General features: G+C 43.9%; 1 pseudogene across 1 annotated transcript in view; it reads left to right on the top strand.

Moving 5' to 3' along the window:
- Positions 1 to 27964, top strand: part of LOC146868831 (histo-blood group ABO system transferase-like) — a 791676-nt pseudogene that overhangs the window by 747669 nt on the left and 16043 nt on the right. Inside the window, exon 7 of the transcript XR_014965088.1 lies at positions 25795 to 25866. The product of XR_014965088.1 is annotated as a histo-blood group ABO system transferase-like (transcript). The remainder of the gene's footprint in view (positions 1 to 25794; positions 25867 to 27964) is intronic.

Raw genomic sequence — 27964 nt, 5'->3', positions numbered from 1 at the left:
TGAGGTTTTTGGAGTTAGCTGAGTTATGGATTGTTCCATTCGGAACTCTTGATAACTCTGTTCTTTTTGTAGGCATGATATACATCTTTCTAATGTTGGTTTGGTTCTGCCTGTTGATTGCAGGAAGGCGTTATGCCATCCTTCAACTGCGTTATTAGTTTTTGATTCTCCATTTAATGTGCTTCCACCAGGGAATTAAGAATTTAGGATTTCTTCTGTGGCCAGGTCTATGTAGTCTGCCGACCCATGTATCTTCAAAATAGTCCAATAGTGGACTTAGCACCTTCTACAAACAAAATGAAGAAAAACTGTCTATTAAAATGTTGTAATGTTCTGTTACGTCTGTGTCAGGTACATAAGCTAGTGCTATTAGTTTTTTTATTTGATATGCGAAAGCTGAATTAGTTGCATATTCAATGCTTAGGGCTGATTTTTGCATGTGTCTCCATAGGCACTGATTAAAATGATAGTAACAGCCTTGGATGGAGGTATGGGGGTGTGTTTTTAATATAGTATTAATCATTGCATGTTCAAAATCTAGGATGATTTTTTGTGGGGAAAAGTTATTTGTTTTTTGTTTTATTGTATTTAATAGTTCAGTGTATGTGGAGTTATGTTTGTTTGGTAATAATGTGTAAATTAATGGTATATTGCAATTGTGATATAGGACGTGTATTGTATATAGTTGGAAAAAGGGTTTGGGACATATGGTAAAAGTCCCATCCATCATCCAGTTTTGTGATTCTTGTAGTTTACAGAGATTATTGGCTGTTCCAAATATTCTTATTCTTTTGTCATTGTTTTTATTATCAAAAATGACAAATGGTTCTTTGTTTAAAGTTATACTTTGTTCTGGACTTTGAATAACTTCAGTATATGTGTGAGGAATTGGGGTTGAAGTAGTAGTGTTTTTTTAGCACGTGCTATAGTTCTTTTGAGTGAAGTTACAGATGGCATTTGTGTTGTGGCAGCTTTAGGAATTTTGGGAAGCTGCTCTTTTAAAATTACACTTGTAGGTTTTTGAGAACTTGTGTTACCTTCCTTTATAGTTTCCAATGCAGATCTGACTTCTATTTCAGTAATGTTTGGTGGATGGTTATGTTCTCTAGTGTACAGTACTGTTGTTAGTCATGTTGTTGCACGCCCATAGCACTTATTAGAGTAGTATTCAGTGCATTTCCCAGTTAACTTTTAAACCATACACTTTTTCCTGTGTGTAAGTGGGGGTACACCCCGTACATACATGGGTGGGGGTACGACTCGAACGTACACGGGTGTACATACACGGGGGGTTCGACACGTACACGGGTGTACATACACGGGGGGTTCGACACGTACACGGGTGTACATACACGGGTGGGGGTACGACTTGAACGTACGGGGGCTGGGGGGGTACGACTCGAACGTACGGGGGCTGGGGGGGTACGACTCGAATGTATGGGGGCTGGGGGGGTACGACTCGAACGTACGGAGGCTGGGGGGGTACGACTCGAATGTACGGGGGCTGGGGGGGCGGCGCGTATGCGGGCACATGTCTCCATGGTTGCTATGGGAGTTCGGTGCGGACGGTGTTTTTTCCATATGGTTGTAACATCGGACGCACGGGATGGATCGTAATTCCGCGGTCGGACTTCACTTTTCACATTTGTACGGTAAATCGTCCGTGGACGTGTCGGACACATATTCCGACCCGAGGACGTGTTCGGAATAATTCCCAATGCGATTCGTATGGACTTTTTAGCATGCGAATCGTAATTAGCAGTTTGTACGGCACTTGTACGATTCGTACGGTAAAAAGACCGGATACGAGTCGTACGGGGAATTTTTTTTACCGGATCGTAATCGGCACCTTAGTTGCAATATACTTACAAAGTTGGTTTTGATGTGTTTCCTTTTTATTCTTTATTTGTGGAGTTTTCTTCCAGTATTTTCTTTCTCTGGAAAATAAAAGTACATTTGTTTTAAGATTTGTTTCTATATTTTTATAGGGAATGGTTAGGGGATTTGTATTTGGGATTGAATTTGGGTGGTTTTTAATCTATTAGTTGATTTTTGGTTGTGAAATACTTACTTTGTTAGTTGTATCTTTTTTGGTGCTGTTCTGTATTTTCTTAGTTTCTTTTGGAGTTTCCTGTAGTGAAAACATGAAATAGAAAGAAGACATTTATTTATTTATAGTGTATGTATATTGTAATTACAATTTATTAGCTTTGAGTCTTAATGACTATAATATAGTTAACTTACTTGTGATAGTTTTAAATATTTGCTGTATGTTGATTTCCTTATATCTGCAGTTGCAATCCAGTAGACTTTCTTCTTCATTTAAATTATTTTTTTTGGTTCTGGAATGTGAATGAAGTAGAACTTCTTTTTATAGTGCTTTGGATGTTGTAATTTGTGTTTTATTGGTCAGTTTGAATTTGGAGTGTTTTTATTGGTTAGTTCGAATTTTTTTAATTTTAATTCTGGTAGTTAGTTTCCTAATAAGGAAAACGCTAATGAGTGGTTTAGTGGTGTATTATTCTATATGTATTTTTCTAAACATTATATTATGTATTGTATGCATGAATTGATAAAGTATAATTCAATAATATTGTTGTTTAATGTAGGAAGGTTGTTAATAATGTTTTAGTAAATAGTTACGTTTTGTAATCTATTTTTAAATGTAGTAAATATATTATTGTTGAATATTAATTTAGTGTAGAGTTAAAAGACATTATTTGGTGTTTATGTTTGATTTTAGTATTTAATTTAATTTTATATAGTCGATATTAGTAAAATGGAGATATTTTAGTGGTCGATATTTTAGTTTACGATATTTTGTAATGAAGTATATGTTTATTAATGAGCGTCGATATTTCAGGATTTCGATAATTGTGTTTGCGATATTTTGTGTATCTATATTTATGTAGTTCGATATTGTGTGTTCGATATTTTTGTAATGTTTTAAATAAGTATGTGATGTCGATAATAATGTGATCGATAATTTTGTATCGATATATTTGTAAGTCGATTTTGTGTCTTTCGATATTTTGTCAGTGATTCATTCACTACATCCTATCACCCACAATGCAATGGATTAGTTGAAAGATTCAACAAAACTCTCAAGGGCATGATAACATGTCTCCCTGAAAAGCTTAGGCACAGATGGAACATCCTTTTGCCCTGCTTTCTCTTTGCCTACAGAGAGGTTCCTCAGAAGGGGGTTGGTTACAGCCCTTTTGAACTTCTGTTTGGACATCCTGTTAGGGGTCCCTTTTGTTTGGTTAAGGAGGGATGGGAGTTACCTCTCAAACCATCTAAACAGGACATAGTGGACTATGTTCTTGGTCTCCGCTCCAGGGTGGCTGAGTACATGAAGAAGGCATCAAAAAACCTTGAGGCTAGCCAGGAATTGCAAAAGGCCTGGCATGACCAAAAGGCTGTTTTGACTGTATACCAGCCAGAACAGAAGGTATGGGTGTTGGAGCCTGTGGCCCCAGCAGCTCTCCGGGACAAGTGGAGTGGGCCCTTGAGCAAAACGCAGAGGTTACCTACTTGGTGGACCTTGGAACTCCCAGGAGCCCCCACAGGGTTCTCCATGTGAACAGGCTCAAGCCATATGTGGACAGGGCAGACATGGGCTTGCTAATGGCTACTGATGTGGGACAGGAGGAAGAGAGTGATCCACTCCCTGATCTCCTCTCACAGATCCCTGATGATGGTTCATTTGATGGAGTAGCCTTGGCAGGCAGCCTCACTGAACAGCAACAGACTGATTGCAGGAAAGTCGTCAATCAGTACAGACATATGTTTTCACTGAATCAGACTACCTGTGTACACATGAGGTGGACCCAGGTGACAGCCTGCCTGTTAAAAATAAGATTTACAGGCAACCTGATCATGTCAGGGACTGTATCAGGACTAAAGTCCAGAAAATGTTGGAACTGAGAGTGATTGAGCCCTCAGATAGCCCTTGGGCTAGTTCACTAGTCTTAGTACCAAAACCTCACACCCAGGGTGGTAAGAGAGAGATGAGGTTATGTGTTGACTACTGGGGACTCAATGCAGTCACTAGGACTGATGCTCATCCAATTCCAAGGGCAGATGAACTAATTGATACTTTGGCCTCAGCCAAGTTCTTAAGTACATTTGACCCGACAGCTGGTTACTGGCAAATCAGATTAGCTGAGGATGAAAACCCAAGAACAGCATTTTCAACCCCTAGTGGGCACTACCAATTTGTGGTGATGCACTTTGGCTTGAAGAATGCACCTGCCACATTTCAAAGGTTGGTGAATAAAGTTCTCACAGGTCTGGAAGCCTATAGTGCAGCTTATCCAGATGATATTGCTGTCTTTAGCTCCACCTGGGAAGATCACCTGGTCCACCTGAGAAATGTTTTGGAGGCCCTGCAGAAGGCAGGCCTCACTATAAAAGGCCACCAAGTGCCAGCAAGGGCAGAGTAAGGTTGTATACGTAGGCCACCTTGTAGTTGGAGGACAGGTTCAACCATTGCAGAGCAAAATCCAAACCATCATGGATTGGGTTGCTCCAACCACCCAGATTCAGGTCAGAGCTTTCTTGGGCCTTACTGGGTACTACGGGAGGCTTGTCACAGGTTATGGCTCCATAGTGACCCCTTTGAATGATCTAACTTCAAAAAGAATGCCTAAGAAAGTTCAGTGGACAGTTAGCTGTCAAAAGGTATTTGATGATCCGAAGCAGGCCATGTGCACTGCTCCCATTCTGCAAAGTCATGACTATTCCAAACAATTCATTGTTCAACCTGATGCATCTGAGTTGGAAGTAGGGGCTGTTTTATCACAACTGAATGAAGAGGGTCTGGATCAGCCAGTAGCTTTTATTAACAGAAGGCTGACCCCCAGAGAGAAACATTGGTCAGCTATTGAGAGGGAAGCTTTTGCTGTGGTTTGGGCTCTGTAGATGTTGAGGCCATACTTGTTTGGCACTCACTTCATTGTTCAGACCGACCATAAACCCCTCGTATGACTAAAACAGATGAAGGGTGAAAACCCCAAACTTTTGAGGTGGTCCATTTCCCTACAGGGGATGGACTATACAGAGGAACATGGACCTGGGAGTAACCATGCCAATGCAGATGGACTCTCCAGATATTTCCACTTAGAACATGAAGACTCAACTGGTCAAGGTTAGTTTAATGTCCTTACGTTTTTTTTGGGGGGGGGAGGGGTTGTGTAGGAAAGGAGTTTCTGTTTCTTATGGTTACCCCCACTTTTTGCTGATGTCACACTGTTTTTGGCCTAGTCTGACTGGGACCCTGCTATCCGGGACCCCCAGTCTATCTGTTTTCTCCCTTTAATTGCACTGCATGTACTTTAGGTACACTCCAGATTGGATACTGGGGTACCCTTATCAGTCCCTAGTATATGGCACACCATGTACCCAGGTCATAGGTAACCTTCAGGGGTCTCCCATGTGCTGCAGCATGTATTATGCTACCCGAGAGGCCATCCATATTGACACGACTGGCCTGCTACTGCAGACTGTGTAAGATGGTGCTTGCACCACTTACTGAGATATAGGTTCACTATATCTCTCTAGATCACTACACTTAAATACCTATCAGTCACCCCTATGACAGGCCTTATCAATCCTGAAGGCAGGGTGCTGGGTTTTAAGTGAGAGGGTGCCCCTGCATGAGCAGAGCCCCTCTGCAGCCTTTGGAGACCATTCTCTGGGGTTGTCTGTGAGGCAGCCAGACATATATGTTAAGTGCATTATAACCTCACAGTAAATGCTACTTTAAAACAGTTGCTTAGAAACATGACAGGTTTGGTTTCAAACACCTTGGAGTTATACCTCCACACCAGTAACTGGTGTGGGAGGTATGATTCCACCCTTCTAAAGGGACATATGTGGGCCACCGGTCTACCCGGTACCAGCTTTCTCGACCTGGGCAGCACAAAATGGATGCTGCTACTGGAGCAGAGTTTTCTGTTGAAAATGTATTGGGTTTTTAAGCTCCAGTTTTGTCTATATGTCGATAATTAAAATACTAATTTGTAACCATTAATTATTTGTTTTTGTGTGAAAATTCTGATTAACCAACACGATTAACAAGAGAAATTACACGTGGGAATGCATTTATGTTGCTTAGTAATAATGTGCAGGTTTAATTAAATGAATGTTGCTAAGTGCTGTTTGTTTTAAAGCACAAAACGCTTTTGAAATAACGTGTATTAATGCTTTACTGTGTTGCAAAAGGCTAGATAATTACATACACATAAGGGTATTAGTGGGGTTAACACTGTTCAATCACTATGCTGTGGTAACGTTGTTTTTGTCTCTTTTAATTAAGATGGTCCGTTTTGGCCTGTGATAAAATGGCTGCCGTTTACAGCCTGTGCTCGAGTGAAAATGAGATGACGAGAGGCCTTGTTGAAAGTCACCTGACTATGGCTTCTGCTGGAGTTTTGAAAGTTTCCGTGATGACAGTGACTCTGGGCAAGTGTCCAGATAACCTTGGAGGACAAGAGAGCCACAATGAACTTTGTGATTACAGTGGTGGTTCCGAGGAAATGTGTGCGTGAAAGTAACATTTGCAAAACTTGAGTTTCCTTCTTCCGTCTTTTTATTTTTGTGATTTTTCTGAGCGGAGATTTTCCAAATGTAGCGATGCTACATCCTTTCCTGCTCGCTCTGCTCAGCGGTTCAACGGATATTCAGAACATTTTATGTTGCTTTAATTTGTAAGATTTGCTATAAATATTGTTAGACTAGAGAGGGTCTAAGGCCACTTCTTCCCAAACTTGCGTTGGTGAGGATCGATGCTGTGAGGACGGCGACTCGGGAGACTTCTACTGAGAGACCTGTCCTGACCCATTCATGACATTTAGCTAGAATAGGTAATTATGAGAATAATGATTTGCTTTGATTGAATTTCTTTGAACTAATTTTAGATAAAGTACCATTATTTTAAATACAGTGTTGGTGGTTATTTCTTGTTGTTTATTGAGTACTCTATTTTGATTATTGTTGTTTATATCATGACTCAGGACAGAATCAAATTGATCCTATTGACCACACTGTTGTAGATACAGGGTGTTTAGGAGTTTTCTCTCCGCAGGTTCAGTGCTGATAGAGTAATTGAGCGTATGTTAGTGAAATGGGCCCAAGTGTATGATGAGTGCATGTGCGTGTATCTGTGAAATTACTCTATCCGTGGAAGTAGGGAGAATTTGTATGCCCTGATCTGCACCACTGCCAGCCACAGACACGGGTCTGCCCTCCTGCTGCTGAGCCAAGCTCACGCAGAGGAAGGCATGACAATAGGCATCCTGTCACAGGGAGGTGTAACCACCTCCCAGACAAGATTTAATGTATTGGGGCTGCGTGGGTGCGCTCTCTGAGTGCCAGAAAGTCTGCACTGGGGGCACATTTGGTGTCCCTGTGTATAGTCCACGCACAAACCAGTTCTGGAAGCCATTGGCTCCTGCTCTGGCTCGAAACTGGACAAAGGACATGGGTGTAGCCACCCCTCTCTCCTGCCCCTTCCCTAGGAGGGTAAACAGAATCTTTTCAACCCCTTCCCATTGGTATAAAGTGGGTTACCTGACTACAGGACTTTAGATTTTACCTGGACAAGATTCTTCTAAGAAGAACCCAAGTAATTCGACTGCCTGCACGACGCTGGACGATTGAAGAATCTCTCTTGGAGCAAAGAAGTTACTCCCTTGCAAAAGCAGGCACCTAAACGCATCTACCTGATTTGCTTCTCCCAAGCTCCTTAGGATTCCGAAGATTTCAGCAACACAGGAGTTGGGTTTCCGAAGGTCCCATAGGTTGCTCTGCCCTCTCAGCGATTCTGAGATCAGTATCCCTCATGGGGACCGTGCAACCTGAAACCCTGTGCACCGTGTACATTTGCAGTTGCATATGCTTAGGGAAGATTTCTGAGCCTGTGCTTTGGACTCTGTGTAGTCTCGACCCCGAGCAGTATTTGCACCGAAGGTTTCCAGCCTCCACACTCCGAGTGACCTGTGGGCTGGTACTTTGCAGACTTGCTTGAGGTCTCCTCGTGATCCCTGGTCCGTTGGCCTGTTGGTCCTGGCGAGGGTCACCTTGTTAATTCTTGGGCTTACCTGGTTGCTCCAGATGTGCCCTCACTCCTCATTGCTTGGAGAGTCCCCTGGACCTTGCTGGGCCACACCGTAACCTGTTTTCTCTGACCGCATGGGTTGCAGTTGCCAAGGTTTGTTGGTGCTCCAGCCGGACATCGACCTGTGAGCTCTCAACATCCTTCGTGGGACAGCTCACCTCCGGATTCTGGTCACCTTAGACGTCTCCTGGTCCCCGTGGCTGCAGAGTCAAGCAACCCTTCTCACCTAAAGCACCCGACATCGGTGGGCATTCGACTACCAAGCCCCTGGTCACCTGAAGTGACACAAACTCTGTCCCCTCTGCTTTCAGGTTCCTCTCACCTTGAATCCTGGCTTGGATTCCCCCGGACACACTTCGCCTTCCTGGTAGCAGTACTTCTTTGCAGCTCTCCACTGAAAACGACTAAGTTGCAAATGGTTTGCTCGAAGTCCTCTTAGAAGTGTCCTTAACTGATAATTTTCCAACCGCGACTTTCCCATAGAGTTGTACGGAGTACGCGTCTGTGTTTCCTCACTGCACCCATCCTCCGTGGGCTCCCTGTGTCACTCCTCTGGGTGGGTCCTTGGGGTCCCAGCGATTTTACGTGCTCTAGGCACTGTGTCTAGTTAAGTCGTTGTTGTTATACCATTTGTTGAGTATATGGTTCAGTCTCCCCCTGGAGCCCGCTGTGTATTGTGCTATTTACGAATGTTCTATTGATTCAGAGTGTTATATTAATAAATACATATTTCTATATAAACACTGTGTGGTTCTCCTTTCATTTACTCATTTAGGAGGTGATATTCTGGTAAAACAAGCTGCTTTAGATTCCTTCAAGATTAAGCCTGAAGGCTGCTCTCCATAGCTACCGCTAGGATAGCTTTCAATAAGGTTATCTTTGACCTCATACATCATAAGGGTCGTGTGGACTAGTACAAGGAGCCCACTTTAATTAATGGACAGCATATACCAACCCACCTTCTCACACAGAGGTGTTGCTATACTTGCACCGAGTAAGATATATGTTTTTAAGTGTAGCTCTGCAGATAAATACGGCAGATAGACAATTACAGAGTACTGTTATAATACAGGATGCTTCACTTTGTGCTTGAGATATGGCCCACTCTTGGATGATCTGGCTACCTTAGGTGCTGTCAGTTGAGATTGCCTCGTGGCCCACTCCTTGTGTAGTATGTGGGGATCTCAATATTAATGGATCCGGGAGCTCTCCTTATGATAAAACTGGCGATTACTCAGGTCGCAAACCAAGGGTGTTCAGAGAGCTGCGGAGCCTAGAACGAGAGCTGGGCCTAGTGACTGCCTGGATTAAGTTAAAGGCACCAGATCCTGGGAACACCTATTAGTCAGTCCCCCATGGCTCTTCTGCCCAGCTTGATTTTTTTTCCTTTTGACTCAAAGTTACTCAAGGGGTGCCAAATAGAATTATTCTGGTGTGTTATTTCTGATCATAACCCTTTGGTAATTGAACTCTCCTTAGCCGGGAGAACAGGAACCACCCAGAGTTGGTCCTTCAAGAGAGGTCTTTTAGCTGACCCTGACTACATTACACATATGAACACTTGGGTTCCTGAGTTTTTAAATGCAAACAGAGGGAGGGCCCCAATTGGGGGGGGGGGGGTTGGGATGCTTTCAAAAGCAGGGGTCAGGGGGTGGAAACCCTTAGTTTCAGCCTGAATAGCCAGAGCGCACTCAATGGCTTCTTAAGGAACTATACCAAAAACTCAGTATGGCGGAAGCCCATCTTATCTCTGCAATTTCTAATGGGACTGACCCATCAATCGTCCAGCAACAGTTAGCAATGATAAACTCCGAGCTTAATGATATCACAGCTAAAAAGATGGGGGGAAACATTTCTGGCTACAAGACAGGAATGTTATGCGTTTAACAGTGTGTGGGGTACGTTCTAGTGGTTCGAACGCGGAAGAAGGTGGCAGCAGGTTATATTGCCGAAATCAGGAATAGTCTGGACAATCTAGTCTCGGACCTGAGGACATTTGTGAGTCTTTTCGTGAGTACAACGAAAGACTATACCGGGCTCGGGGACCATCAGGGGAGGAAAAAATAAAACAGTATATGGATCTAGTGCCCTTTGAGAGAATTAGCTAGGAAGATGGTAACTCTGTGTGTGTGTGTGTCTTTCTCAATGAAATTCAGACTAAATTTAAAGACCTCCCTTCTGGTAAGGCCATGGAGACGTATCAGATTCCATTGGAATTTTATAAGGTTTTTTTGATTGGGCTGTGCATAGATCTGATGGAGTTCTTCCTTCAGGTGCAGAAAGGACATAGAGCCCCCAAATCATAATCCGTGGCTAACTTCATAGTCTTTTTAAAGAAAGGGAAAGCTTCACACAATTCTAGATCATTTTGTCCAACTACTTAATCAAATAATGATGCTAAGTTATACTCCAAATCCTAGCGATACGCCTGGGCCGTATTATCGAGGTCTCCACCAAACAGCATGGCTGTATCCCCTGGAGGGGCACCACAAACCATATTCATAGAGTGTTCACGCTTTTTGATGCAACTGCCCTATTGGCCGAACCCATGGCGGTTGCCCAGGTGGATGGAGAAAAAGCATTCAACAGGGCTGCCTGGGATAATCTTTGGAAAGGTATGGGCTCATTCGGAAATGGCACGTGGTATATTAAAGCTGTGCAGGCAATACATTATAGACCAGTAGCCCGGCTGAAGATAATGGGGAGGTCAATCAGGACCAATCTACACTGAAAGAGGCACAAGGTAGGGGTGCCCTTGTTCCCTTTTGCTCTTCACGCTATACATCAACCCTTTTATTCGTAAGCTTGAATAAAATGCAGCCATAGTACCTTTGCGGCAACATGGATGGGAGACAAAAATCCTAGCTTACGCAGATGACATTGCAGTTGTAACCTGAAATCCCAACTCGGCTTTACGTGCAGTTGAGGAAGAGTCCGCCAAATTTGGCACGTTTTCGGGTTACTCGCTCAATAGAAATAAAACACAGCTTGTTTGAATGGGCAGGCTTCAATTCAGGATGTGCAGGTGGTGACCGCGCGATATACCTTTTTGGTCCCAGTTACTCCATATTGAGTCTGCGTCAGGGAGCTGGTAGGGATGGAGGCACACGGTAGTCGGCTGTGATCCCTTCAAAGAGGATCATCTGCTCCCACCCGGGGCAGTGTAACTAGCCAAAATCACAGGAACAAAGATATCACTGACTGTTCGTCAGTGTAGTTTTTGATGGGCATTGAAGCTATCTTGAGGGTCCACCCTCTGGCGCCCCGCCTTGCACTAGATTTAGGGGAAATTGATCTAAAGACTGGGGCATAAAAACAGACAAATTGGTGGCAGCAGGAATGAGGAGCAAAAGCACAACATGAAATGTGCAAAAGATACAAAATGGGAGAATGAATCACTAATTTAACACGGGTAGGATGATGATGATGACCAGCTATTCACACTAGATGAATCATCTTCATGGAGGTAAAAGGAGAAGAAACCGCCTGTAAACCTGGACCAGCTGCAAAAAGACTACTCATCTGTGCTACTCCTGAATCATAACTGAATGACATTCCCAAGCTTCCACGACTAAACTATTGTGAAGCTCTAAATGGCTGCACAGAAAGTATATTCTGGGCAAGAACGGGAGTGGGAGAGGGAATTGCAGAGCGGTGGTTCTGTATGGAACCAGGAAGTCACTGGCAGTTAGACAAAGAACACAGGAATGATCTAGGGGGGATAATGCACGTAATCATCTACTACTACTACTAATTCCGTCCATATCTCACAAAGACATCAGAATGTGGAGCAAGTGGTGACACTTGCTCTGACCCTACCAGCTTCTCTAAGATGCAATGCGCCACAAGCTAACATGGATCCTTCCCACAGCATGAAGAAGGAAGAGCATTTCCTAAGGAGGAAGAAACAAACGTTACAGCGACACCATAAAGAGAACACAGCAATGAGCCCAGTGTCAGATGCAAGTCGGGTGTGAGCGTTTAATGACACCAAGACACAAAAGACAGTGCTTAGTTTGTAAAAAAAAAAATATATATATATATATATATAACAAAACTCCGTTTCGTGAACTGAAGATCTATCCTTCAAGAAACCGAAGCAAACCCAAGGTGCGGTGAAAATTAATTATTTATTAAATATAGTAGACACCACCGCTGCCATTACGCGTTTCAGCCCGTCACAGGCCTTGGTCACATGATGCGCAATACAACGGATTCACCATTTAAATATGCTTGGAGTGAGTCACATGTGCAGGCGGGAACAAATCATGGACATAGAAGTTTCCGTAACATTTACATTGTCAGTTAATTTTCACTAAACAATGCCAATCACATCAAGCAATAGCTGTAAAATACATCGTTTTTACAATAAAAATACTGCATTTTGTCACAGATCCGCTAATTGCTGATTACTTCATTAAAACCATAAATAATTACAATTTAAATAATTTAAAAACACCCAAATGGCATGTTTTCAACAATGTTGTTTCCTTAATGCGGCCCAAGTGGGCCCCGCCATGAAACCACCTGTTACAATAAAGTGACTGTGCAAATTAGTGCAAATTCGTGCAAGTATATACATCTACTGTACAGATCCACGTCCGTGACACCTGATAACAAATAAATATACAATATGCCAAATTTGTAAAACATTTTTCCCCATAAATATTATCTCTAAAATAGTATGAACCCATTGTGCAAAAGAGTGTAAAAATGAATATTTCTCACTTAAAAAATTTATAAACTTTGACGAGACAGGGACATAGCAGCATACTTTAGAGTTGATTAAAATAACATCCTGTTTTTCCCAAAAGAATATGGATCTCCAAATTACAAGTGAGTATAAAAATCCTCACTTGCATTCAATCCTCTGGGGTTCTTACTGTCCAACTCTAAAATATATTTGGTTTCCAATCTCCTTAACAGGACCTCCCGGTTCCCACCCCTTCTTAGAATAGGGATTGAGTCTACCACCCAGTAGTTGAAAGCCTCCAACTTACTGGCATGGTGCTCCTTAAAATGACGTGCCACCGGGTAGGTCAAGTCCTTGTTAGTTATTGCCCGCATATGCTGGAGTACCCGCTTGTGAACCTGCAGCTTGGTGCTGCCAACATAACGCAGGCCACAGGAGCACTCCAGCACATACACTGCAAAATCTGTTTTGCAGTTAAGGTATTTGGAGATTGGAATTGGTTCAGGAAGGAATGGGGTTGAATATTTCTTTGTGTTGACTCCATATCTACATGCTTTACATACATTGCAGCGATAAAACCCTTTTCTAGCCGCTAACCATGATTTGGATTGGGTCAATTCCGGGCTGCTGCTCACGAGCACATTGCTCATTGAGCGTGCTTTTCGAAAAGCTATCTTAGGTTTCCTAGAAATTGAATTGCCCAATACTGGATCAGCCCGAACCAATGACCAATGGTTATTAATAACTTTACGTACCGCTTTATGCTGTGTACTAAAGGTCAAAATGATTCGTGTATCCTCAGTACTGATGACTGTTAGGTTCTTTGTTGGGGCTGTTTTGGGTGTCAGTGCCATAGCTCTTGTGATGTTGTTAACTTTTAACACAGCCTTGGAGAGTATGGATTCTGCATACCCTCTCTCCCTGAAGCGTTCCCTGCAATCATTTTGAGCTGTGAAGAAATCGTCTTCTGTGCTGCAAATTCGACGCATCCTAAGCATCTCCCCAAAGGGAATGCTGTTGATCAGATGTTGTGGATGGTGACTAAGTGCATGTAGCACCGTGTTGCCCGCAGTGTCTTTCCTGTGTAGTCTAGTCTGTAGTTGGTTATTACAAACAAATATATTTCTACATCAAGGAAAAAGACCGATCTCTTGCTCATTTGATAAGTAAACTGCAGGTTTAAATCATTGCTGTTGATTGCTTCAAGAAATTGTTTGGCACTGAATTCATCCCCCCGCCATATCAAAAACAAGTCATCAATAAATCTATACCAGCAAATGATATTTGATTCTATGACAGCGCGGTGTCCGGCCATGAGGACCATCTCCTCCCAGTAACCCATGTGCAAACATGCGTAACTGGGAGAAAAACATGCCCCCATGGCCACACCACGCGTCTGCTGGTATACCTGATGCTGAAACAAAAAGAAATTGTTCTCCAAACACATGGCTATCATGGCAAGCAACATTTTGTTGTGGGAATACATTCCCATAGGTCTTCGATTAAGATAATATTCACAAGCCCTGACCCCATCCATGTTATGAATGCTTGTATAGAGGGATGTAACGTCCATGGAGATAAGCATCATCTCAGAATTCCATGGGACTTCGATCAATTTCCTCAAAAAGTCCCCAGTGTCTTGTATATAAGATGGAAGACCTTTCATGTGCTCCTGAAGAAAATAATCCACATATTTGGAAATATTTTCCAACAAACTGCCCCTGGCTGAGATGATTGGCCTACCAGGAGGCTTGTCCTTCCTTTTGTGGATTTTCGGTATGAAATAGATAACCGGTGAGACAGGATGGTCTACCTTGAGGAATTTAAATTCATCCATAGAAATTAAACCAGCAGATTTCCAGGCTAACAACTTGTTGTAGCAATCCTGTCGTGCTGCGTTCATCAATAGGGGCGTGCTCAATTTGTAGCAGTTACGATTGTTGAGATGGATAAAGGCTTCTTCCATGTACTGGTTCCTGGGCCAAAGCACCACATTTCCCCCTTTATCCGATTGCCGCACTATGATGTTGTCATTCATTTTTAGTTTTTGCATGAGCTGGACATACTGGTTATCCTGTTTGTTGTATTTCTTGGGTGCCCTTGTCGTTGAAGAGTACAGATTCTTTAGGTCAACTGCTACCTTCTCACTAAATGAATCAAAATTATCCTTCAACATAAGGGGGTAGAAGGTGGATTTAGGTTTGAAAGGAGTCTTTTTTGCTGATTGATTTGGTGGTGTACAGCTTACATGTTCCAAAGCTCCTGTTTGCTCATACTGGAGCTGTTGTAGGTCCCTAAGTAAATCCACATCGCCAGAGACAAGGTCACTATGCACATCCTCTTCAACTACCATATCATGAAGGTGTGCCTCTGGTGTACTTCTAGAGCCTTGAAGGGCAAAGAATTTGCGCAACTTGAGTTTGCGTACAAATTTATAGATATCTATCCTTGTCTCTGCGTATTTAAAATCCATTTTAGGACTGTATGTTAATCCTAATGCAAGGATATTAGTCTCCTCCTTAGACAGGATGATATCAGTTAAATTAACCACAGTCTTGCTCGATGCCTGATCGGAATTGATTATTTCCGTCTCCATCCTCTGTTTGGTTTCTTGCTGTAGCCATCGTTTGCGTTTGTGGTTTTGCCGGCGCCTCGCCCTGCGCTTTTTGTTTTTCCTGCGTCTACCACTTGCGTAGTTTGAGCTGCTGGGGTTTGGGGTCTCAGGGTTTGCTTCCGATCCTGTCGCATGCAACTGATTTCTTGAGCAAGCGACGCTCTTTGAAACCCCAATCCAGAATTTGATTTGTGTTGTTCATTTTCAGACTCACTGTCAACCACTGAGCTGAGGTCCGTTGTTGACGAAGATGCTAGTTCCTCATCCGCTCGCGGTTGGATTCTGGGACCCTTTGCCAATACTCCTGCTTTGACTGCATCATATTTCTTGGCAAAAGTAAATACACGCCCCTGCTCATAATCAGCTTTGTCCCTTTGGAACTTAAAGGTTTTGCGTTTCTTTATCACGTCTTCATCCCTGCGCAGGCGTGCTATCATTTCATCCCTATATTTGATTTTTTCGGGTGTATCCTCAGCTTCCGCAATAATTTTTTCCATGTCCTCTATTTCTTTTTGTAAGGCAGCTTGGTCACTTATAGCATATTTAACCAGGACTTCCACTAACCGTCTGGAAGAGTCCAAATTAACAGTGGCCCATTCCGTTAACATTGCGGGGTCAGGTTTTTCATAACTTGGGGCCAGCATGATTCTTAACCCCCTTGGGATTCTTCCAACCTCCAAGTAACGAGATAGTGACTTGTGCTCCCACCATTTCGCCTGTTCGGCGCGCCTTATTTTCTCCAACTTCCTGAAATGTTCTTTTAAGTTGTTACATTCCTCCCTAATTACACCAGAGTTTGCTGGTGAATCAGTTTCTTTATTGGGAGAATCATCGAACATTGTGCATGCTGCCGCTTCCCTGCCTCGTAGCGCATCGGCAAACATGGTGTCAAAATTACTTATTCCCGCTACCACTCTAGATTACCTCGGGCGCTCCCGTACGCAATCAATGTGGCAACTCCTCCGCCGAGTCTATGCAATGCCTTTTACTCGCCTGGGGTTTCAACGTCAACTGGTCCTCCGACCTGGTTTCTCGTCTCCCTTTGTTGCGATAAGGATTTCTCTTGCTGCTCGGGGGCCTCGGGCGTCTTCCAAACGGAATCCTTTGCGGTTGTTTCCGGAACCCGGAAATGAGCTCTTTTCCCACTCGGCCCTTCGTGGAGGAGGGGTTTGCTGATGCCGGTAAAGCTCCTCCGGCACTGCATACAACAAAACTCCGTTTCGTGAACTGAAGATCTCTCCTTCAAGAAACCGAAGCAAACCCAAGGTGCGGTGAAAATTAATTATTTATTAAATATAGTAGACACCACCGCTGCCATTACGCGTTTCAGCCCGTCACAGGCCTTGGTCACATGATGCGCAATACAACGGATTCACCATTTAAATATGCTTGGAGTGAGTCACATGTGCAGGCGGGAACAAATCATGGACATAGAAGTTTCCGTAACATTTACATTGTCAGTTAATTTTCACTAAACAATGCCAATCACATCAAGCAATAGCTATAGATATATATATATATATCATCTACTGGCAGTCGCCAGTAGATAGTTATAGTTAGGACCGTGTTTCCATAGGAAATCTGAAAATTCTATTTTGAATAACTTTGGCGCCGGTTGACGAATCCTCGCGAAATTTTCAAAACTAATGGGGTGCTCCGCTCAGCTCCTACCCTGAAAGTCTCGGGGTGATTCGTCAAGCGGGGGCTGAGAAAAAAGGGGGGTCCCAAAACGCGCTTTCCCCAACGTTCAAATCGGTCGAAATCAGGAAGTGTCGTCCGCCATTTTGTTTGTTTTGGGTGCGACAGTGAAAAAGAGAGGTGGCGAACGTGAAAAGGGGGCAGGGTAGAGAGTTCCTGACCCCCTAGCCTTTGTCAGAGGGTCCCTGAAGGACCCCGAAGGGTGAAAAAAACATTTTTTTTTTTTTTTTTAAATCGCAGGGTGCGATAAATATAATAATACATACATAACTTAGCATTTAAAAAAACGTACAAATTCACTTATAAAACCATAGGTTTCACACACGTTATAGTTAGGAATTAGCATTTAAAAAACCTTGCAAATTCACTTAAAAAAACCATAGGTTTCACACATGTTATAGTTAGGTGGACATTTCAGTCGTAAAAAACCAATGAAATTCCCCCGTTATAGTTAGTTGAGATAACTATAACTCGCGCGACCGCCACTCTATCACAAAGATGATGTCATGAGTGATGCCACTGACCATGTCATGAGTGATGTAATATGTGACGTCATGAGCAGAGGATTGCGGGCGCGCGAGTTATAGTTATCTCAACTAACTATAACGGGGGAATTTCATTGGTTTTTTACGAGTGAAATGTCCACCTAACTATAACATGCGTGAAACCTATGGTTTTTTAAGTGAATTTGCAAGGTTTTTTAAATGCTAATTCCTAACTATAACGTGTGTGAAACCTATGGTTTTTTAAGTGAATATATATATATATATAAATATATATATATATACGTATGTGTGAGGGCCTTAGTCAGGAGGCTATTGCAGATTGCAACACCCATTATCCATGCCGCTGCTGTCAATTACAGATCCAACACACCTACCATCACATCCCACAAGTGTGGGAAGTCAGACTATTCCAGGCCCCAAAAGCTATAAGAATGGCTTGGGCTGCAGGCATTAGCCATTTCAAATGTGCATATTGAAATAATAGACAGCTGTTCTTGTATCCACCTCTAATTTAGACAAACAGCGCCAATAAATGTCAGACTGCCATAAGTGCAGTTTTTGACAATTAACTGCCGGTGTCAAGCACCGGAAAATTCGGCTCGAATTAAGCATTGTAGACAACAAGCTAACACTGCTGGGCGTCTTGTACCACCTGCTTCATCTACTTATGCTCACCCCAAAGTATCTCTTAAGCGTCCATGCTCCAATATGGTGCACCACAGGCACCAAGCTTTATCCTTCTACTAGCATCAGCTTGAGAACACAGGATAGTGGGCATCCCAGAGACCTTCTGACTGTTCCAACCTGACTTAGGATTGCTGTGCAGTAGAGAAATCCTGACAGTATCCCCCTCTACACATCCAACCCAGCTGACAGTAGTTGGTTTCTGAGGAGAGTCATTGAAATGTCTTAATCAATCTAGGGGCATTTACAAAGTTCGCAGGATCCCAAGCTGTACTTGGAAAATTATACTCCTTCCATCTAACCATATAATGTGAATGACATATTTTAATTTCACCATCCAGGTTAGCTTCAACTTTGAAATCTGGGGATACATCAACCAGTACAGGGGAAGCTCTCGCTGCTGCTGCAGGTTTTACCCTTAGAATCTTGCACCACTGTAAATCTTCAAGCTTCACTGCCCTTTTCCCCATCAACTGTTGAACGAAAAAGGGACCTGAGAATGTAGGTGTAAATTTAACCTGTTTGAATTGAATCAAAGACATCTTTAATACTAACGACACAGTCTGATAACCAATAAATGGGAGCCGACCTATATTTAAAAGCGCAACATTTTTAAGTAAGCTTTGCTTGAATCAATACATGATCTGCCTTTTGATGCACCTTCATTAACCACTGGAATTCTGGAGCGGTAAAATGTTTTAAGGTCACATTTGTATATGAATGCCAAAAGTACAATAAAAATGTGCATATCCCAAGTGACTTTATAATGAAATATTACGTGCAAATTTTGTGACCGGAATCCAGTGTACCCAATTGTTCAAGGGTTGGATTGAAGAATTGAGTCGACCCATCTGTGTGAGGATGATAACTGATTGACTGTGCCCAGTAGTGTTAACAAAGAATCCAAAAGTGGGGAATAAACTGTGCTCCTTGGTCAATAGCAATACTTCTTGGTAATCTGTGTTAATGTACAGTCTCTTTCAAACATACACGAGCAAATTTAAGGGCTATGGGTAGATTTTATAAGAGCACAAAATGTGCTAGTCCAATGACCAAACAGGTATTGTTACCTTGTAATAGTGGTATTTCCACTATAAAGCCCAGAGTAATTTGATCCTAAGGTCTTGCACACACCATACACTGTTTTAACACATGGGACCACCAATTGATGCGTTGTAATAAATTAACAATTTTTCTAATTCAGGTGTGGCTCCAGCCCTCATTTTATGACACATTTTTGTAACTCTGTTCGGAACGTACCATCAATCTTATTGATATAACAATTGATTTTTGATACTTCTTTAAGAATCCTGTTCCATCCATTTTTTTCGGATTCACCAGTTATTATTGTTTCCTTACCCATGTACAAATGTATTTGCTTCATTGATACACTCTGAATGCATATTTAATATTAAATGGTTACCTGGAATGATTTGATCCTCTGGTTGCTTTTACCTATAAAGGCCATCTGTCTTTCCATGACCTCGAGCAGGTCTATATGTGATCTCATATTCAAATTATGAGAAAAAAGCCCCACCTTTCATGTCTTGCATTAGTATATTTCCTGCACTTGATGTATTCCAAATTTTTATGATCCGTCAAAACTATGATCTTATGCTGCCGCCTTTTTAAATAATGTTTCCAGTATAAAATACCATCTACAATGGACTAAGTTCATGATCAAAGATGGTGAAACATTTTCTGGGCCAAAGTTAAGGTGAATGAATGAAAGACGCAAAATTTAACATTCCCTTTGTTTGTTCTCTTTGGGACTGGAGGATGGCAAGGACATTGCAAGAAGCATCTGATTAACAAATAAAAGGAAGGGTAGGCTTAGATGTTGTAGGGTATGAGCTGAAGTGAAGGAAGCTTTCCAGGCTACAAAGGCTCCTTTTTTTCTGCTGTCAACTGAAATAATATTCAAAATGCCCATGTCGGACAGTAAAGACAGCTTTCTACTCATTACCTTCCCTCATATGGACTAAATAATTAGCCCCTCTCAGCTTGTTTGTTAGCACATGGTCTAACAGAACAGAGAATAATGGTTAAGGATACATATTCCTCATGATAACAGCATATACCTCCCTAAAATCCACACATAGTCGGAATTCCCTACCATGTTTCAGAATGAAAAAAATAGGAGTTTCAAAAGGAGATGATGAATGGCATATAAACACCTCCTGCAATTTCCTCAGCAATATAGATTTTTCTTTTACCATCAGGGCTTGCCTTTTCCATGTAGAATCAATGCCCAGGATTTAGGCCAATGTGACAATAATTACAAGATGTGATGGTAATGTATCTACTTCTTTTTTTTATTAAAGACCCTATGAATTTCTTGTAAGCCATATCTGTATGTCCTCAGAAGAAGGCGTCATGGAACAACACATTAGGGACTTACTGAGTTCTCTATGATCTAGATGTAATTACTTTGACTACAGCACTTTGCTGTAAGATGTACAACTTCCTTATACTAACCTGTTTGGGGGCTATACACTCTTAAGCAAGGAGTACTCAGTATTAGTGCAGAACTGGGAGAATCTATCAAATACAAGGGATTCCATCTGTCCCTCTTCTGTAGTCATGGACAAACATGGAATTTAAACATTAGTTTCTCCTGACATTAGGGACTTACCATTAGCTTTGAGAACTGGTTCAGACTCGTTCTTTTGTTTTAAAAGAATTTTCAGGGTTCTCTAAAAAGAGGTGTACATACAAATGCAGCTTGCTCCATCAGTCCATTAGTACTATAACTGGCAAAGGATCATCAAAGGTGAGTAGGGGGAAGAGGAAGATACAAATGTGTTGTTTCACAGGCAACTCTCACATTATTCATCAAATCTAATCCTAGATTTGCCCTCAAGGTTGGTCTTGTTTGTTTCCATGTATCAGGGGACACTTAAGTACATAATGACCACGTTGACCACACTATAAACAAACCATCTCTTTTCTTCTGCACTCTTTTTATTCTCTTAAGAGGACATTACACATTTCCAATCTCCATAGTTTCTGCTGCTCTGAAGTCAGTCTTTCCCTTTTCTGGCAGTGGTATGTAAACCATGAAATTTTAGGAGCCACGCCATATCTTCTCAGTTCTACTCTACAATTACGGATCTGTGCTCAATTTGTACAGTTAAATCAATGAAAGCAGAAAGGGGTGTGGGACTATTAATTACCATAGCCAGGGAATCCTTTATTTCTTACCATGATCCTCGATAAAGGGTTTCTAGGGCTGTCTCATCTTTCCAGGCAACCTCGGCATTAAGTTCTTGAAAACGACATATAATGCCCATGACCCGTAGAGCCTTGTTTCAGGCTTGAATTCCAGTATCCTCCATCTGCATAGTCTGACAGTGCCCTAAAATAGCTGAAAACTATGGAATATAATCTTTACATCTATTTAACAACAAAGCTGTTCCTATTAGATAGTGGTATTGCCCACTGTAATGCATCTTTAGATAGTTAATTCAGAATAAACGCCATCTTTGCTTGATCTATGTGAAAGTGCATTGCACTGGCCAAAATATGTAATCTGCACTTGGAAAGGAAGGACTTAAAGAGCTCCTGTATATTTTTTGGGTGGAGCTAAAATAGCAGATTCCAGAGCAGATAATATGGTCATTAAATTATGAGAAGTACTTATTCTGCCTATTGCTCGTTGACAGAAAGAAGTGCTTATCTCTTTAACTTTAATAAGTAGAAATGTGTTCCTAGTGAGCTAATTCCAAATACTTTTTGATTTTACTGATTTACTGCGCCGTGGCTTGCAAGGGATTTACACCAGAGTCCAGTTTGGACTGGAGCTAGTAATCTGTCAGTCAACCAAAAGGAACAACAATTAAATTTGATGATATTTCCAAGCTTTAACAGTGAAACATCTGGCTAGCTCTAAGTGGCTACACAGAAAGTATCATCTGGGCAAGTATGGGGAGTCGCATTTGCAGAGGTGATTCTAAGCAGATGTAGAGGAGAACCGGACTGGTCAGTAGCACAAAGAAGTACCTGTAAATCAGACCGCAGACACAGGAATTTTCTAGTGATGATAATGCAGGTAAACACATAAAACAGACAAGGGTAGAGTCTGACTAATTCTGTTCCTACCACACAGCATATTGAATGAGGAGCAAGTGCGCGGTCATTACTCTGAGCGTACCAGCTTCTCCAAGATGTGAGTTGTAATGAGTCACGGGAAACCTGGATTCAGCCTGTGGCACAGAAGAAGGAGCTCTGCAGGAGGAAGGAACAAACAAATTTACAGGGATGCATCAAGAAGAGAATGGAGTAATGAGCCCTTAGACGGACCGCAAAGACACTTTGTTCTGGTTTTACATGTTTGAGGTAAAGTAGGCCATGAACGGTGGCCTGTTGTATTGAAATGGCTAAACTACTATACACTAACCCTGTCACCAGGGAGAAAACACATGGATGCATAGCGTCTGAATTGGAATTGGAAGGGGGCATGTAGCAGGGGCGTCCACTGTCCACTCTGCTCTACGCCTTGGCGGACAAACCATTGCCCTGCCAGCTCTGACACTCTCTGGCAGATTGAGCTAGTGAGTTGAGAGCAGTGAAACACCTTGCATCCCTAAACGCAGATGATATGCTTGTGTACTTGCGAAACCCTGTGGAGGCGCTACAGTGCCTGCTTACTATATTAGACGACCTCAGTCGTCAGTTGGGACTGTGCATGAACGCGTAGAAGTCACTTTTATATTCAAAAGCAGGACTCTCAGCAGTACCTGAGAGGGAAATATTGCACTTGCTTTGCTGTTGTTATATAACTTAGACCCAGTGCTGATGTGAACTGTTTACATGCACTAGTAACTATTGGATACTGAGGTCCTGGCCAATTACAGGCCTATTTCTCTTCTTCCGGCTCTGGCGAAGATTACAGAGAAACATGTGCATGGCATCCTGTCGGGTTTTCTTGAAACAAATAGTCTACTGCACCCATCTCAATCCGGGTTCTGCCCTAATTTGAGTACGGAAACGGCTTTGTTGGAGGTCTCGGCGGTTATTCGCGAGACTCTGGATACTGGAGGTAAGGCCATGCTTGTCATGTTGGACCTGTCGGCGGCCTTTGACACCGTCCCCCATGTGGCGCTCCTCGCCAGGCTCCATGCCATCGGCCTCAGGGGGACGGTGTTCAAATGGTTTACATCTTTTCTTGAGGGCCGCCGCCAGACGATTTGGGTTTCCCAGAGCGCCGCCGAGATGCCGCCATTGGGAGTCGGAGTTCCACAGGGTTCTGTGTTGAGCCCGACGTTGTTTAACATCTTCATGTCTCCCCTGGCGGCCTTGGCGGAGGCTCATGGGGCCCAGATCGTGTCTTACGCAGATGACACGCAACTCCTCTTCACATGCGGGAAAGATCAGGCATTTGATGGAGAGAGTATTCGGGGGTGCCTGGGGATGGTCTTCGACTGGCTCCAACAGAATAGTCTAAAGGCCAATTCCAGTAAGTCGGAGGTCCTATTCTTCAGCTGTGCCACCGACCCGGAGTGGCAGGATTGGTGGCCGTCGGATATGTGTCCTCCTGCACAGTCATCGCTGGTTGCCAAAAACTTGGGAGTTAAGCTGGACAATAAACTCTTGCTGAGAGCGCATGTTCTTAGTTTGGCTGGCTCCTGTTTTGGCATTCTGAAGATGCTCCGCAAGTTTTTACCATTGCTTTCTGTGGAGCACAGGCGGATTACTGTGCAAGCTTTGATTGGATCCAGGCTGGATTATGCGAATGCCCTTTTCCTTGGTCTCCCGGATTATCTGGTTCAGCGCCTGCAGGTGGCCCAGAACTCTGCTGCTCGTGCCATTTTTGGCCTTCACAGGCAAGCGCGAGTATCTGGGCTGCTGCAGACGCTCCACTGGCTGCCTATCCGGAAGCGGATTATGTTTAAATCCTTGACGCTGATGCACAAAGCACTCTTTGGCACTGGTGCAAGATATTTGCAACGGAGGTTGTCTTTTTACCGCCCAGCCCGTTCACTGCCGTCAGATTCTCTCTTTCTGGCCGTGGTTCCGCGGGTTAGGAGGGCGCGCACTGGGGGGCGCTCTTTTAGCTTTAAGGCTCCCCAGCTTTGGAATTCGCTTCCGTTGGCTCTACGCAGCTCTGCTAATTTGCTGCAGTTCAGAAAGAGCTTGAAGACCTGGCTTTTTAACCTTTAGGTTTTTTTTTTTCCCCTGTTGCCTTGTGCTCTGCTGTTTGTTTGTTTTGCTGTGTTACACTGAGCTGCTTGTGGAAAGCGCCGGGACACTCCATTGGAGTAGCCGTGCGCTATATAAACACACTATAACATAACATGTGAAGCATTCTTATACCATTTGGGTCACATTTGCATTATATAAATCCTCAAAAATAAATAACAAATAAATATGTTTGAAATCCAAGTATATTACATAGAAAGTATAGGCAGAGTTTAAGTGCTTCCAATTCATAATACAGTTCATGTATTGTATAAGGGCTAGTCAGAAACCAAACCGGGTTGATATCCCCTGTTAACCCTGGACATTATTTCATGGAAACTAAACCATAGTCACAAAAAACATATTCAGTACAGTATCAAGTAGGATCTAGGAAGGTCTACAACTAGGACGCCTAAAAGTGGATAGGGTACCAATTATAGCTTAAAGTTGTGCCTAGGGTATGTCAACTAGGGGCCTGATTCACAAAGGTAAATTGACACTTCAGTGTAAGTTTACAATTGTTTGTAATTCACAAAGAAAGTACATTTTATTAGAGGTATCTTAACGACTGCAGAGTCTCCGCACTTGAACAGATAGAACTTTCCTATCTTTTTATGTGCGGAGACTCCGCAGTCATAAAGATACTACTAGTAAAATAACTTTGTGAATAGTGAACAATCGCAAACTTACACAACAGTGTACGTTTAGCTGTGTGAATCAGGCCGTCTGTGTTCAGAATATTCGAAAAAGTGTAAGATCTTCTCAAAGGCTACGGTCTAGTCTAATCATGCTGTTAGAAGGGCCGGTATGGGCCACAGTCAAAACAATGTACGCCATCAATGAAGACCATCTTTTGTGTAGGTCAAACAAATAGCTTTTACACATGCCACTACTAGTGGTTGGTGTGAGAAGATAACTCTCCAACTGTGGCTTCAAACAAATGTTTGACTGATATGTATTGGTCTGATGTGGACTTAATGAGGTCCTGGAGCCACATCAAGTATCTGCAACAGAAATGCCCTCAATGTTGTCATAGGTGGCTGTGCTTTTTCTGTGAACAAATATATGTATAGGAAAACTATATTAAATTGTGCACATTAGGAATATAATTGTATTATGTGTTAGGAACAGCGCAAACGTGTGAATACAGCTGTTTTTGACCTTTAACAATGCAAGAAAGTAAGTCAATGAATCTTGAAGTTGTTGCGGTGATTGAACTTCACGTATTGTGGGTGCCATTTTGGACCAAGGACCTGCTGATTGTGTGCTTATCTACATCTTTTTGTTCTTTATTCAGGTATACTGTCTTTCTCCAGCACTTTATTGAGACAGCAGAGAAGTTCTTCATGGTGGGGCACAAAGTAAACTATTAAGGTGCCGATTACGATCCTGTAAAAACCGGGTACGAACTGTCGGACGGAGCATATTCTCCGTCCGACGCGTACCCGGTCGTAACAATATACAAACATGTTATTACGATTCGCACGGAAACTCAATATCCGTACGAATCGTACAAAACCCCGACCGACGAAAATAAACATACAAATGCGATCCGGGAAAGCGCCGACGTGACGTCGGGACGCACGCAGCCTGCCATTCACGAACCAGGAATTACGATTCGCACTGACGTCATCCCGCACGGACAATATTTTCCGGCTGCCAAAAACTGCCGGGAAATCAGTACGACGCGAACAAGGAGTACCTGTACGCGACGGACAGACATGGACCCGAACCTACGTGTCATCCCGGCCCTCATAGCAGTCGACCTCCTCTACAGGTTCGGACGCAGACGCCGCAGAAGGTCAGAACAACTAAGGGAGGGGGGAAAGGGGGGGGGCAGGACCAGGGGCAGGCCACAAAACCCCCACCAAAGTCACACAGCACACATGCCCTGGACATACCTGACCCCCTGGCCCTGGTCACTACGAGGGGGTGGGGGCGTGTCCAGCAAAGCCAGCGTCCGCCACAACGGAAGTGCCTGACGACGCGAACCGGCAACACAACAATACAGGTACGTCCCGTACCCATGCCTTAAGAGCGTGGGTACGAGTCGTACCACGCCCACACCTACGTCACCCCAACAATGGTGGGACGGCTGTACCCACGTGGCAAAGGCCTGGGTACGGCCTGCACAAGCATTCCACAGTGTGGGTACGGATATGTACAGACCGTACCCCCACCCCCCCGTATGCATGGAGCGTACCCCCCACCCCAACAGTGTAAGTACGACCCGTACCCTCACCCGCGTACGTATGGAGCGTACCCCCCATGCCAACAGTGTACGTACGGACCGTACCCCCACCCCGTATGCATGGAGCGTACCCCCCACCCCAACAGTGTAAGTACGACCCGTAGCCTCACCCGCGTACGTATGGAGCGTACCCCCCATGCCAACAGTGTACGTACGGACCGTACCCCCACCCCGTATGCATGGAGCATACCCCCCACCCCAACAGTGTAAGTACGACCCGTACCCTCACCCGCGTACGTACGGACCGTACCCCCCATGCCAACAGTGACCATACAGACCGTACCCCCACCCCGTATGCATGGAGCGTACCCCCCACCCCAACAGTGTAAGTATGACCCGTACCCTCACCCGCGTATGCATGGAGCGTACCCCCCACCCCAACCGACCGTGTATGTACGACCCGTACCCCGACCCGCGTATGCATGGAGCGTACCCCCACCCCAACCGTGTATGTACGACCCGTACCCCCACCCCAACCCTGTAGGTACGACCCGTACCCTCACCCGCGTATGTATGGAGCGTACCCCCACCCCAACCGTGTATGTACGACCCGTACCCTCACCCGCGGACGTATGGAGCGTACCCCCACCCCAACAGTGTAAATACGACCCGTACCCTCACCCGCGTACGTATGGAGCGTACCCCCACCCCAACAGTGTAAGTACGACCCGTACCCTCACCCGCGTACGTATGGAGCATACCCCCCACCCCAACAGTGTAAGTACGACCTGTACCCCCACCCGCGTATGCATGGAGCGTACCCCCACCCCAACCGTGTATGTACGACCCGTACCCCCACCCCAACCCTGTATGTACGACCCGTACCCTCACCCGCGTATGTATGGAGCGGACCCCAACCCCAACCGTGTATGTACGACCCGTACCCTCACCCGCGGACGTATGGAGCGTACCCCCACCCCAACAGTGTAAATACGACCCGTACCCTCACCCGCGTACGTATGGAGCATACCCCCACCCCAACAGTGTAAGTACGACCCGTACCCTCACCCGCGGACGTATGGAGCGTACCCCCCACCCCAACAGTGTAAGTACGACCCGTACCCCCACCTGCGTATGCATGGAGCGTACCCCCACCCCAACCGTGTAAGTACGACCCGTACCCCACCCGTGTACGTATGGAGCGTACTTCCACTCCAACAGTGTAAGTACGACCCGTACCCCCATGGAGCGAACCCACACACGTGTATGTTCTAAG

This window comes from Triturus cristatus, chromosome 1_2 (genome assembly GCF_964204655.1).
Source record: "Triturus cristatus chromosome 1_2, aTriCri1.1, whole genome shotgun sequence".
Lineage (NCBI taxonomy): Eukaryota > Metazoa > Chordata > Amphibia > Caudata > Salamandridae > Triturus > Triturus cristatus.
The sequence above is the reverse complement of the archived record's forward strand: the minus strand, read 5'-3'. Positions and strand labels throughout refer to the sequence as shown.